The 15,109-nt window shown below is 34.0% G+C and overlaps 1 protein-coding gene across 1 annotated transcript in view; it reads right to left on the minus strand.

Moving 5' to 3' along the window:
* LOC111593171 (AF4/FMR2 family member 4) overlaps positions 1-15,109 on the minus strand; it is a 106,640-nt gene that overhangs the window by 21,217 nt on the left and 70,314 nt on the right. The gene's annotated exons all lie outside the window — the stretch shown is intronic.

The raw sequence follows: 15,109 nt of genomic DNA on the forward strand, positions 1-15,109 counted from the left end.
CTGAGTGCTAACACAGCGCAGCGCCTCACAGCAGCTGACTTGCTGCCTTGCCTTGGTCACTTCTTTTTTGTTTCTTTTCATTTCTTGTTTGTTTGTTCTTCTTCTTCGCCTTCTTCTTGTTCGTGTTGCCTTGCGCTTCTCGCTTTCTCATTTCCTTTTGTCCCACAATTTTTGCTTATACCCTGTATACAAACATCAATAGAAGTCGTCCTATTTCGTGTTTCTATAAATTTACGCTGGCAGTGTTGTAAAATACTACAAAAACTAAGAAAAATAAGAAATGTTCAGCAATCAAAATCCTTAAACTAAAGTTTAGCTTTCTATAATATATACTTATAGATGAGCATCTTAATCTGGCAATATATTTATAATATTTGAATGCTTGACTTAAAATGAATTTTAAAGCAAAAAGAAGAACTGCTTTTCAACACTAGCCTACAAAAGCTGAAACTTTTTTAATGCCCTAACTAAATAAATATTTAACTGACAGACGGTTTGTCCCCATAGACATGCAAGAGGTGGGCAAAAAAGGCACAGATATACAGTTAAGAATAAGGCCAAAAGAAAGGCTTTAGGACAATGATGCTGCATTAAAATCTATTGATTTAACTAGCGAAGTTTGATATAAGTAAGTGTAAAAAGTGAATATTAATAAATATAATAATACTAAAATAAATCAAAATAAAATTATAAAAAATATAAATTAAAAATATAGATTTAAAAGTGTATTATGCATAATATAATAATAAATAAATATATTGTATATTATAATAAAAATGTATTTTATTATTACATATTAAAATATATATTTTTTTTAAATTTTATTTTTAATATTTAAGGTATATATTAAACTTCAATAAATAAAATAAAAATAAAATTAAAAAATATATATATTTTAATATGTAATAATAAAATAAATTTTTATTATAATATACATTATTTTATATTTACATTACATTATAATATACATTATACAATATTTGGTTGCTAAAAATACTTTTATAATTTAACTAAAAACTAAAATTAAAAAAATATATGAAAAATATTTAAAAATTAAATTAATAAAAAATACACATATATATAAATTTATATACTTATATGTATTTTTAAAAGTTGCGTTTTTAGTTTTATTTAGTATAATTTATAATACCTATAAAATCTACAAAGAGCATCTATGATACCAACGTAAGCCTCAATGTTTAGAAACTTATAATATATAAACAAGCTATATATACATATATATATTACAAGTATTATATATACAAAATATTAAATATTTGATAAACTTCTCTGAGCTCTTGGCACCTCACAATATTTAAGTATTTTTCTACAGGAACTTTTGCTAGTCGCGTCTGGCTTTTGGCGCTTCATTCGTTTTATTTTCTCAGTTGTCCCGTTTTGGCTGCTGCTATTCCTGCGTGTATTCCTGGCTGCTTGCTGCTTGTTGTTGTAGCTGTTGCCCTGCGGCTTGATTTGATTAAAATGATAATAGTTTTTGGGATTTAACTTAAATTGATGTGGGTTAGTCGTCCACAAAGTCGCCAACTCGATGCCCAACAACGAGGTAAGGCCAGAAGTGGAGGAGCTTTCCTTTCCTTTTTTATTCTTTTACTTTTTACTTTATTTTTGCTTTGCTGTTTTTTGTGTTGTCTCATTTCCTGGCCACAAATTTGGGAAATGCTTAAAGAAAATTAATAACAGAAAAAAGAGCAGCAGCAGCAGCAGCAGAGAGGAAAGTGCATAAAAAGTGCAACATAAAAATTCCATTAATAAAATTGCATGAAGAATTTTCGCTAGTAATTTTGCTTTTCTTCTCGTTTGTTGTTGTTCATGGTCCTGTGGCCTCTTTTAGCCAAATTGCGGCCGCTGCATGTCCTTCGAGTGCTGGCCTAAAAGCCGGCCCTTAAATTGCCGGAGCCTGGCTGAATCTATTTACTCTAGATATAGATTCTATGTATTTGGAGCAGTTCGCTTGGCAGCTTTAGGAGCCACTCACTCACACACACACAGATTGCACGAGCCTGCGGTTAGCCGTCATCATTTTGTGCAAGGTCCTGCAACAGATCCTGTTGCCTGTTGCCTGTTGCCTGCTGCCCGATGAAGTGCAAATTCATAAAATAATCATTTTTAAGACCAAAACTGACTTTGAAGTCGTTTAGAGTAAAAAAAGTAGAAAGTATTGAGCGTGGAGGTAGGCGTGGGCGTGGCTCTAACTGCAGCACTTAGCAGCTTATCAAGTAAAAACTTTGCTACTTGTTGGTTTAAGTAAGCAACCGAAAGCAAAAGACGAAAATTGGTTTTGAGAAAACATTTATGTAATACGAAATATTCCTAAGCTTATTTATTTATCAATAAAATGCTTAGCAACATTTTACTAATGACAGTCTGACTGCATGCAATATGTTGCCAAAGTTGTGTATAGATTAAGCAAAAAGGCGCTGCAACACTTAATTGCTCTGGCAACATGCTGCAAAGTAGCGCTCTCAATTGCGTTTTTATTGATGAACAGCACATATTGCTGAACTTTTGTCGCTAGCAACATATATGAACTACATTCCATTGCATCGCTACATTCCACATTAATTTACGTATCACATATGTTCCACTAAATTCCACATTTTAGCTACTCCAGTGATCATCAAACGTGCTCTTACTTTATTGGCATGCCAAAGTTTGAAAACCCCAGTGCGCCTGTGGCTTTGCAACTGTAAATTGCGAACTAATTGCCGCAGTGAAAAAGACTAAAAACAAAGTTGTGCACACTGTGTCATGTGCAGTGCTTGTCAAACTTTTCAAGCTGCCTAGTTAAACTTAGTCAAGGAATATTTTTTTTACTACTGTACGCGTTGCTTTGGCTACATTTTAAATAAATGTATCCAAAAGTTTAGCTAGAGTTTTATTCTTTTATCTACTCACTGTTTTACAGTTGGCGGTCTCCCTTTCTCTTTCTCTGCTCTGACAAACACACATTGTCTGTGCATTTAGTATATTCTTTTTTCTTCATGTTTCGCTTCCACTTTTGGTTCATATGTGTCTGTTTATGTGTGTGTGCGTTTGTGTAATCTATATTATAACAAAACCCACTCCTTCCTTTTCCTTCCACGCTCGTTGCTCTCTCTTTGCACAAACGAAAAGTTCACTTTGATAGTTTGGCAACATTTTTGGCGCTTTGGGTTTGCCGCTGTCGAGCGTCGCGCCGCTGTTTTTGACAACTTATTCGTGCGTCGCTAACGTCTACGTCGACGACGACTGCGACGCTAGCGAAGCTGCTTGCCTGTATGTGTCTCTCGCTCGCACTCTCTCCTCTGCCTCTGCCGCTTTTCATGCGTTCTCTTTACGTAGTTAACTGTTTTTGTACAACTCCATCTCAATTGCTGCCTTTGGCAACATGTGCGCAATCGTCTGTCCCTCTGTCTGTCTCTGTGTACATGTGAGTGAGCTGGGTGTATAAATATATATATATATATATTCTTCTCCCTCTTACTATCGCTTGTGCCGGCCGGCGTTTTGCATTGGCCACTGCCCCTTAAATGTGTTATTTTTGCGCTTCGTTCTCCGTTCTTAAATTGTTGTTTTGTTGCCTGCTTTTGAGCTGTATTGATTATGTATGTATGCATAAGTGTGTGCGTGGGCAGGATATCAATTTTGTGGCCAGTTTTTTATGGCTTTACCATGAATATGTTTATGAACTCTGCTAAAATAATAGTAGTGCTCGAACTAAAATTAACATTATGTAAAACAGTTACTGTAAAACTTTATGTTAACAGAGTGTTCAGAGTAATAAAATGTAATTTACTTAACTTTAGGCTTTAAGTATTGCATAAATTGTTGGATGTCTGCATACATTAATAAATATTATATAAAACAAATGTTATTTCCTTTTTCGCATTCACAAGTTGAGTAAATCAATTAAGTTAATGAAAACTGTTAAGCTATGCACAGCAGCTACTAAAATATGCACTTGACACAGCCATAACAGAGACAGGAAGACTAAAAGAGAGAGAAAGAGAGAGAGAGAGGGTGAATGTGTTGGGCTTAGTGTGTGTGAAACAAGTGCCAACAAGCCTACGCCAGATATTTTGGGCATACAAAATTCTTTGACACTTGCTCCCCAGTTGGCCCAACATAACTCAACTGGGGCGAGGCAACGGAGGAGGAGTTGCTTCTTGTGTGTTCTCTGGATTATTGAGTGTATCACATAAATTATGAACTTGTGACATGTGTAAGTGTTGCATATTTAATGACATTTATTAAACAACAAATGATGCGATTTGCAAATTCTCATTTTGGGGACACGACGACCTCCGACTTTCCCACGGCACAGTCAGGGTATGGAGGCATGGGGGCGTGGCATTTCCCAGTTGACCGCAAATCGCGCAACTGTCAGAATAGAAAATGTGCTAATTTGTCTTCAAGTCGCTTTCGGCGAGATAATTACAAGAAGAGCGATAAAGTCGCTGCTACAGTAGGGAATGGGGCAACTGGGAGCGGGGGAGGGGAGTCATGGCAGTTGCTTGAATGTAACAAAATGTTGTGGGCGTGGCCGTGAGCTAATAAATTATCGCACAATTTAGCTTGAAGGCCGTGAAAAACTATTTCGCTTTTTCATCGAGTGAGCTAAGAAAAACTTTTTAACAAGTTGCCAACTGACAGCTACAACAACAACAACAACCACAACAACAACAACAACAACAACATTGACGTCCAATAAAAACGTTTAATCAATTAAATTCAATTAAATTGTGAAAATCACAAAAACGTGCAGACGACTGAAACAAGCAACTCACAGATGTTTAATGGACACAACAAAATCAAGGCTAAATATCAAGAACAACAACAAGAAGAAGAAGCAGAAGCAGCCAGAAGAGCTGTCAGTAAGTGAGAGAAAAACAAATGCTAATTTATAGCATCTCAATTGGATAGATAAATGTGAGAAATATATAGATAAAACTATCTGTTGATGCGCACTTTAAGGCAATGAGAGTCAAGTCTAGAATGGCGATGAAAATGCAATGAATGAGAATTATATTTATATATATATATATATATATATATATATATATATATATATATATATAATATATATATATATATTTATACAATAAAATACCATTTGTCAAAGATTAATTGTTTGAGCTGGCGTATAAAATGAGATATGCTTATATGCTTATTAGTTATTCAACTTTATATATAAATATATATATAATATTGTGACAATTAAGTCAAGAAGTGAGCTTGACTCGCAATCAATCTGGCATTTGACCTCGATGACTGTCTACATAACAGGCATCGTTAGATAACTTATCTATCCAGAAAGGCATATTACTTATAAATAAATCTCTTCTTCGTTATGTCATGCTTAATATATTAGACTAACTAACATAATTCAAATATGCGAAGAATTATCAAGCTTAAGTTTGAGTGGCCTAAAAACTTAAACTGAGGCAAATGATTGCTAAATGATTGTCATATATTTAAAACTAAAACTATATTTATAAATATATTATATTATATTATACATACGCTATGATAATAATATCATATATATATATATATATAGAGCAAACAAAATATATACATATAATATATTTCATAAATAGTTGGCTTCATTAAAATAGTAGCGCTGCACTTATTGTAACATAAAAGTTAATTTTTTTGTTGCAAAATACACTTTTAAATTTTTCGTTTAATATAGAGTGCAAAGAAAAGATTGACGAAAAATGCCGTTACTTTCGGTTACACTATCAGCGATATGCATGAAAAATCGCCTGTTCAAAAAAATAGTAGTGCTGGACGAAAGTAAATAATAATAAATTTAACTTAATTTATTTTGTTATACTTTACTTATTGAAAGTGTTTGAAATTACAATTTTTGATTAATTTAGAGGGTAAAAGAAAATATTTCTTGGCAAAAAAGTGAATTTTAGCTGTTCAAATAGAAAATCAATAGAAAACCTATAAAAAAAAAACTGAAAATATTGTTGAATGCACACTAGAAAAAAGCCTGAAAATCTGGTGGCAAATATATATATATATACACATATATAGTGAATATATGTATACAATATAGATAAGTTAAATCTATTTTAAATATATGACAAAATTTTGATGTAATTTAATATATATATATATATATAATTATAAATAAATAATTTTATAAAATAATAAAATATAATATAACAAAATTTATAATTTTATATAATATAATATATATATATATATATAGTACCAATTAGAAGTAGCAAATCTGTCGATAATCGTTAAATTAATTTCTAAAACTTTCTTAAATTCAAATGGTTTCGTATTTAATGTCACGCAATAGAAGTATGCCATAGTTTAAACTATATAAAATTTCATAAATTTCAAATTTTAAGCTGTCGATAGAATTTGCACTGTCATAACTATGGGAAATCCAATACCTGCGCACAAATCTACGCTCCATTTAACACTAAACACAATCGTTCCTCTACCCGCTCCCTCCGCTTTTCATCCCCTGCAGCTGCACACTTCAAAATTTGTAAATTCCGTACGGATAACCTCATGGAAAACCCATTTGAGACACATCCAACCAGGCATATTATGCATTCCACAAGAGGCAGGCGGAGTTCGAGGGGGGGAGAGAAAGAGAGAGAGCGAGAGGGAGAGGGAGAAACATATCTATGGCACGACTACGCACTCGTAGAAGAGGCAGACACCAATGTACGTCCAACTATCAAATATTCCAACCAACTATGCAGACGAGAAGGCACACGCACCCAGGGGTTGAGAGAGGGTTGGGGGTTGAAGCTGGAGCTGTGCATTATTTCATTAGCCATTTTCTAGTTTTTGCCATTTGCAATTTTAGTTTTTGCCATCGCATTGCATCGCAGTGCGCTTTTTCGCTATTCGTTGTTGGCTTCACGCTTAATTATCTTTGTCCTTTGTCCTCTGTCCTTTGCTCTCTTTTTGTGGCTTGTACAAATTCTTCTTCTTCCTTTATTTTATGTTCTGTGTGGAAATTTAGCTAACCTTAATGCCAGCTCTAACTATTTACTAGACCCCCTTCGCATACATGAAACAACAGCACTTATAGATATCTATTTATCTACATATATATATTTATCTACATATCTATATATCAATATATATATTTATCTATATATATCTGTATATCTATGTATATCTACCTATTTTTTTCTATATTCATAAATCGATTAATCTTTCTTTCAATATTTTATTTTTAAATATTTTCTAACTTAATTTCAAAAAAATCTTTCCTCGTTTTTTCTAATGACATTAATTAGCCATAATATATTTACAGGGTATATTGCAAGCAAGTCAACTGTATTTTGTGTATTTCATTTGCTCTGTTTTTCCTATAAAATATGTTATACATCCCAACTGATATTTACTATAGCTATATATGATAATTCCCTTTTACAGGGTATCTGTCACACACAGTCGCTGCCGCTGTCATTGTCATTTCATTCCAGCTCTGTTTTAACCTCGTTAAGGGCATACGTAGGTCTTAACAAATATCGAAACACACACAGGCCATCAACGCCGCCCCTTCCACTAACCTGTCCCAAACAATGTTGTTCGTTTCTCCTCTTCTTTTTTTTGCATTGCATTTTGGTCTGGCCAACAGGTCGACGGGCTTTTAATTACATTAACAGCAGCCAACAATAAAAGCCCATATCTGGCTGGGTCAACAATTCCTTTTTAGAAGTGTGTGCAGGTGTGTGTGGCTGTTGTATGTGTCGGTGGGTCTGTGTGTGTGCGTGTGAATGCACAAAATTTGATTACTCATACGCCGCGTGTCTGCGCTTTAGATTTCAATTGTTTAGCTAAATGTGTTGGCAATGCGTAAAAAATACAAATTATTATTTGCATATCCCTTGTTTGCACTGCTTCCGCCTCCTCCTCTTCTTCTTAATTCCTCTTTCCATATACACTTTTTTCGTCATTTCATCTGTTTGCGTTTGGTATATGCATGGAAAATTTCGAGTAGAAAAATTGCAACACGTGCGAGTTGAGTAAAATAAACAATCGAGCGCCGAGCGCTGAGCACTGATAATGGCTGAATGTTAATTGTATCTGTGTGCGATTATCTGTGTATTCGTATCTGCATCTGTGTATTTGTAGCCGTGTCTATAGCTGTGCGTGTGCTTTTGTCACTTTTGTCTTATCTGTGCGCTACTTGAGCAGCTCACACAAATTATCACACACACAAATACACGCGCTCTCTCACTCACACACTGATACAGAGAGAGACCTGTCAAAAGCTCAACAAGCGCGAGCAGAATAAATATATTAATACAAAAACAAATTACGCCACACAGCCGGCAGCTGAGCAACATATGGACAGACAGTGACAGAGAAACCGAGAGAGGGAGGAGAGAGAGAGGAAGAGAGACACAGTTAGAGCGACAGAGAGAGCGGGAGGCAGCGCATAAGTTAATGTGAGTTTCTTTTAACATTTTTCCTATTTTTTTAAATTCTTTATGCATTTGCTTTGCTCGCTCTATTCGCTTGCTTCTGTCTATTCTCGTGTAAAAATAATACTGGCGTGTGTGTGGGAAGATTAAATTTTATATTACGTATACGCATGCATAATTGTGCTTCTTTCAATGTGATTTTGACTCAAACAGATGTGCAAATAATGTTTATGTATTTTTTATGCAAAAATGAAAGATATTATATTCTGCTTTTTTCATTCTTTTTTATCTTTTCAATCTAATCATAATAATATGCCGCATAGATTGACCTTCGCTTAAACGAATTTTCGGATTTGTTTTATCAAAAATAAAATGAACTAAAATATTTTGGCCTTCGTTTGGAAGATTATTTAGATTAGATTATAAAAAAGCAAGGTATAGAAAAGGTAATACATATATAAATATATAATCTTTTAAATTATAATATTTGAATCAATAATTCGTATAATTATTTTTGTTTAATATTTTATGTATTTGATAATTTAATTTTTTAATTTAAGTAAATATTTGAAATAATTTATATACTTATTATTAAAATTATTTTTTATACTAAATGTTTCATGCATTTAATATTTAAAATATTTCATATTTTTATATATATATTATAATTTGTATTATATATTTATTATATCTAATAGATTTGTATTACATTTTATTTATTTATTATATTTACTAAAAGTTTTTAAATTCTCTTGATCTTGCTAATCTGTTTAATTTAATTACTGCGCCAGCTCCACCCACACATCTAAGTTATAAGCTCTGCGGCACGCTTCCATTTATCACTTTTCTACTTTGTGCTCCTTTTTCTCATCTTAATTTGTTCATTTCCTTTCATTTGTTATTGGAATATTTATATATATATATCTTTTATATACGCAGCTTTTTATGCGCAAATTATGTTAAGCAGTTGCCTCGTTTATTGTTTTCTCTCCCCGCGTTGTTTGCTTTGCTATTTGTTTACCTTTTTTGTTTTTGTTTTTGTTTTCTGCTTTTGCCTTTTGCTCATGCAAAGACAATTCACACTAAAAATACTGTGTGTTTGCAGCGCGTTCACAGTTAACAGCGCTGCTAACTAACAGTAAACGCTCACAGTTTGCTCTCTTTTTTTGCGCTCTTCTTGCTCTCGCTCAGTTTAGAGCTGAGATACGCGTTTGATGTGTTGTTGTGTTTCTTTCTTTTAAGTGCTTACATTATTGCAGATATATAATTATACATAGATAATAATTCAAAGTGTGTTGGCAAATAAACAAATAAGCTTTAGATACGCAACACGTTTTGCTCGCGTGCCGCTTTCACCTCAATGTTGATTATAAAGAAAGAGCAGGCAACAGATAAGAAATATATATATACAAATATGTATATATATATATATATATATGATGTTTAGCTTGCGTCGCTTTAAAGTCAAAAAATGTAATTTGTGCTACATTTATATGGCCAGCTCTTTTACCAGGTTTACCTTTAGTAATTGCTTGCTTGGGCCTGGGTAACCTGACCATCTTCCGTTTTGCATTTCTTCTTCTTTCGTGCCCGTCATAAAATATTGATGGCCATAAATAAAAAGCGGGCAGCTTTTAATGTTAACACTGACATTCAGAGAAGGCAAGCGAGACGGAGAGAGCGAGTGAGATGGTAGATGGACAGAGCAGCAGCGTAAAGCACACGTCAAACGTAAACATAATATAAGCTGCACAGTGGCGCCAAAGCTTTTAAGCAAACTAACTAATGTGAGATTCAATGTAGTGCTCTAAAATGATGATCAAAAATGATTTTGAATTCAGTAAAAATGCATATGTAAATATGTAAGAAACAAAAATATTAATTCTTTTATATATTTTAAATGTATGATAAATATTAGATATTTCAAATATTTTATTCGACTGTTAATATATACATATATATCTGATTTATATAAATTATATATTTTCAGTAAAGTTTTTATATTTTTTAATTAATATTATTAAAAATATATTTATCTTTTCATAATTTTAGATTAACATTTATCGAATTTGATTTCTCTTCAACCACTGTGCTAGGTCTTGACCACAGGACGAGCGCTGATCTGAAGTGGAATGGCAGTTGATTAACACCTTTGGGCTGTTGGCCGCAAACGGTGGCTGTGTGGCTGTGTGTGCGCGCAGCGGTCGGCGAAGCGGTTAAAGAGGAAGCAGCGCAGGAAGAGGAGCTGGCGAATAAGTCAGCGGGAATCAAGTGTCAAAACGCAACTAAATAAATAAGGGAATTAAGCGTAAAGTGGAAAACGCAAAAAGGTAAAGGAAGCAAAAAAAAAACGAAGGGAGAAATGGCAGAAAAACAAAAAGAAATCAACGTGAAGTTGTTTGCATTCAAGAAGTGAAATAACAGTTGGCTAACTTAATGGATGACTGCAACTGAAAGAGAGAGAGAGAGAGGCAGAGAGGCAGAGCGTGAGAGAGAACGAGGGAGTGTGAGAGTGAAAGACAGATGTTATTGATATCGCATGAGAGCCGGCTTATTAAGTACTGTTTGAGTGACCTCTTGATAGATATAATCGCTGCTATATCAAATGCTGCAAAGTTGTAATGAATATGTGTAATGTTTGAAGAGCAGAAACATATGTTTACTACAAATATGCACTATACATATAATGAAAATATATGTATGCAATACTTAGAGATGTCAAATATATTTAAATATTTACGGATTCAATATATTTTTATGCGGAAATTAACATAAATAAGTTCTTTCTTCTTTTTCAAGCAAGCTCTATCGTTTTTAATCCTTAATCTCATAGAAGTTGGGTAATCGGGGTATTTTGGTTTTGCTAAAAAGTATGTAATAGACAGAAGGAGGCGAGGCAGACACCATAACTTTGTGGTATATATATTCTTGATCTGTTTGCCTGTCTGTTTGTCCGTCTTCCATCTATCCACCCATCCGCCCATACGGTAGAGACTAAACCCTTTTGCAGGTTCCTATATAGCATCATCTATCAAATCGAGTTTGTTTCACATAATCGATGACTATTCAATTGCAGTGTTATCGATAATTAACTTTATCGAACTTCAGTTATTAGATTATATTTTGTACGTCTTTAAAGCTAGACTCTCCAGACTTTGAATTTCGGCTCATTTATTGTTTACACAATAGATATAGACTGAATCTAAATTCAATAAAATATTAAAAATCATATTCCAGTTGTCAAATATAGTCAATATGTGAATGAGTTTTGAATCTATACTCAAAATTCCCGCTTATTCAATAGAGATCATATCTTAAACACTTCATTGACGTCCATTAAGTAACATAGTAGATGCAAAAGCTTGGCAAATTGCTAATTATCTATACAGACATCTGCAAATGAACTCAATTTTATTGTGAAAATTAATTATTAATTTGTGAATTTGAATACATTAATTAACAACAATATTGAGAAGCTAATAAATAGACCTAATTATAGAAATACTTTAATAAGCTCTCCCATTGTGTCCCCCCTTCCAATTGCTCTGCCCTGCACAATAAATCCATTCACAAATTCTCTCACTTTCACTTTAGGTAATCTCACGCACAACCACACACACACACACACACGCACACACACACATTTCAAATCGGTCAATAAATAAAATTAGCATAAAAACCATTTAGAGCATTTGAATGCTGCAACAACAACTGAACGTTGTAAACAATTAACTAATTATTTAAGCTGGATTATGTAAACACAGGCAATAAAGTAGCGTTTGGCAGAGGCTGGCCAAAATAATAATAGCAAGAACAACAATAACAACAACAAAGTTGTAAATCTAATGCAACAGCAGACAAAAAGTCGAGTACACGAAATGAGAGCATAAACATAAGTGAGACACGCCTCATTAATTTGAATAGATGAAGAGACGTAATGCACACACACACACGCACACACACACACTGATTAGTATGTGTGAGCATAACTAGCTAACACAAAATATGAAAATCATTTCGCCAAATGTCTGCAGACACAACTCCTCATAGCCAAGCAGTCCGCATCGTCTGCTCTTCTGGACTGACTGGCATATTGAGTGAGCTGCCAGTATTTGCCCTGCCTCTGCGTGTGTGTGTGGGAGTGGCTGGGGCGTGTCAGTGCCGGAGGATTGGCTGTCATGGGCAATGGCATTGGCCGTACGTGCGTGTTAGACGCAACTTCCCGTTACAACAATAACTGCAGCAACTGCCAGCAGCAGCAGCAGCAACAGCAGCCAGAAGCCAAGCGACAGCAACAGCAACAACAACAACAATCAACAGGCACAACACAATGGGAATTTCAAATATGGCAAATGTACAACAAGAGTGCGCAAGTCAACATTAAGGAAAAGCAATTTACAATGTTGCATGAAAAAAAATAGCAACAACCGCGCAGCGCGCTAGAGTTGAGAGTGAACGACTATGAGATACCGCGACATTTGTTTTAAGCAGAGTTTGTGCCTTAAGAAGGGAACTGCTGCATGAAGAGACAAAGAATATCAAAAAAGTGAAGAGGCATTTTGGGAGCTAGATAATAAAATTAAATATGCTTTTCATTTGAGTTTAGGGAAATGCAAAGAAAATTATGGATAAGCTGAATGATTGATGAACTGAAGTTGCTATAGCATTAACTATGCAAAACACTTCTTGAGTTTATGCAGCTTTTTTTCATAAGCACAAGGATGTGACTAGATCGAGTCGTCTATTAATGCCATTGATAGAAGCCCTCAAGCTCTCTTATGTAACTTAGAGACTTATAGACTTGTTAGTGATATATATTAAAATTAATTATTAATTTATATTAATATTAATTATTAATTTATATTAATATTAATTATTAATTTATATTAATATTGTAATTGTTAGTCTTTTAATATAAACAAGAGCTGTTGGAACTATCGATGAGCAATCAGTTTTGAGATAAATCGATGGATTTTTATATTCGATGTTAATCGATCACACTCACTTAGCTGGCACAATGCCTGTAACTTAACTGATCCAAGTAAATAATAATTAAATTTAGATAGCTTTTCTATGATATATGGCTTATAGCTTAGCTCTGACAAAAAGGCACATCTATAAAAAATATATTAGAAACGATCTATATTATCGATAAATTTGAATTTATATATCGAATAAGACTTATGTAAACAAAAATTTAAATTAAAAAATGTATATAAATAAATTTACAAATGTCTTTTAAAATATATATTTATATAAAAGAAACATGAAATATATATTTGTATGCAAATCAAGCCAAAGGACATATAGAGCAAGAATCAAGCCAAAGGACATACAGAGGAAGAGTTCTTTAAGCATATAATAGTCAATGATATTTAGGTATCTATGCTGTACAGTGGAGGCTATATATATATAAGTATCTATGGTCTACAGTGGAGGCTAAATACATAGATATCTATGCATTACAGTGAAGGCTATATACATAGGTAACTATGGTCTACAGTAGAGGCCATATACATAGGTTTCTATGCAGTACAGTAGAGGCTATATTTATAGGTATCAATGCATTATAGTGGATGCTGTATATCTATAAATATCTATAGTCTACAGTGGAGTCCATATACCTAGGTATCTATGCACTACAATGAAGGCTATATTTATAGGTATCTAGACTCTACACTGAAGGCTATATACATAAATAGTTATGGTCTACAGTGGAGGCTAAATACATAGATATCTATGCACTACAGTGAACGCTATATACATAGGTAGCTATGGTCTACAGTAGAGGCCATATACATAGGTTTCTATGCACTACAGTAGAGGCTAAATGTATAGGTATCTATAGTCTACAGTGGAGTCCATATACCTAGGTATCTATGCACTACAATGAAGGCTATATTTATAGGTATCTAGAGTCTACACTGAAGGCTATATACATAGATAGTTATGGTCTACAGTGGAGGCTAAATACATAGATATCTATGCACTACAGTGAACTCTATGTACATAGGTATCTATAGTCTACAGTGGAGTCTTTTTACTATCTTTTCACTACAGTAGAGGCTATATTTATAGGTATCTAGAATCCACACTATACATAGATAGCTATGGAGGCTAATACATAGATATCTATGCACTACAGTAGAGGCTACCATTTACGTACTACAGTGAATACCCACACATAGTTTCCTCTACGTTCCAGAGCAGCTGGCAAGCTATCGTTCACCCACTATGGCAGCTATCTACATATCATTTACTCACTCATTTCTTACACACAAATTGTGCTCTTGCAATGCCTTTCAAATACGCATTTGCCTAACTAAAGTGTGTGTTAACAATAGTTGTGGCACTTAGGCAAATGCGTCTAGTATAGAGTCCAGTCCACAGCTCATGTAGCTACATACATGCACATTATTATGATAACACGTAACATACATTTGTATGCTCTATGAACAATGCAGACGAGAAGAAAAACAAAAACAAAAGGAAAACTCAGTTAAGAGGCAGAGTCTGGAAGTGTGGCCCAAATGACAACACAATCATCAGCTGGGCCGAAAGGGTAGCAACGACTTCAAAAGAGAGACGCCCCAGTGCTTGGCCAGGCTTGGCATGGACCAGGGCCAAAAAGAAAAGGCGTGGTCCACAAGTCACAATGAAATGCATTGACCAGCTGCGCGCTTGCTGCTAAG

This window comes from Drosophila hydei, unplaced genomic scaffold (genome assembly GCF_003285905.1).
Source record: "Drosophila hydei strain 15085-1641.00,03,60 unplaced genomic scaffold, DhydRS2 tig00000149-arrow-pilon, whole genome shotgun sequence".
In the NCBI taxonomy this organism is placed as follows: Eukaryota; Metazoa; Arthropoda; class Insecta; order Diptera; family Drosophilidae; genus Drosophila; species Drosophila hydei.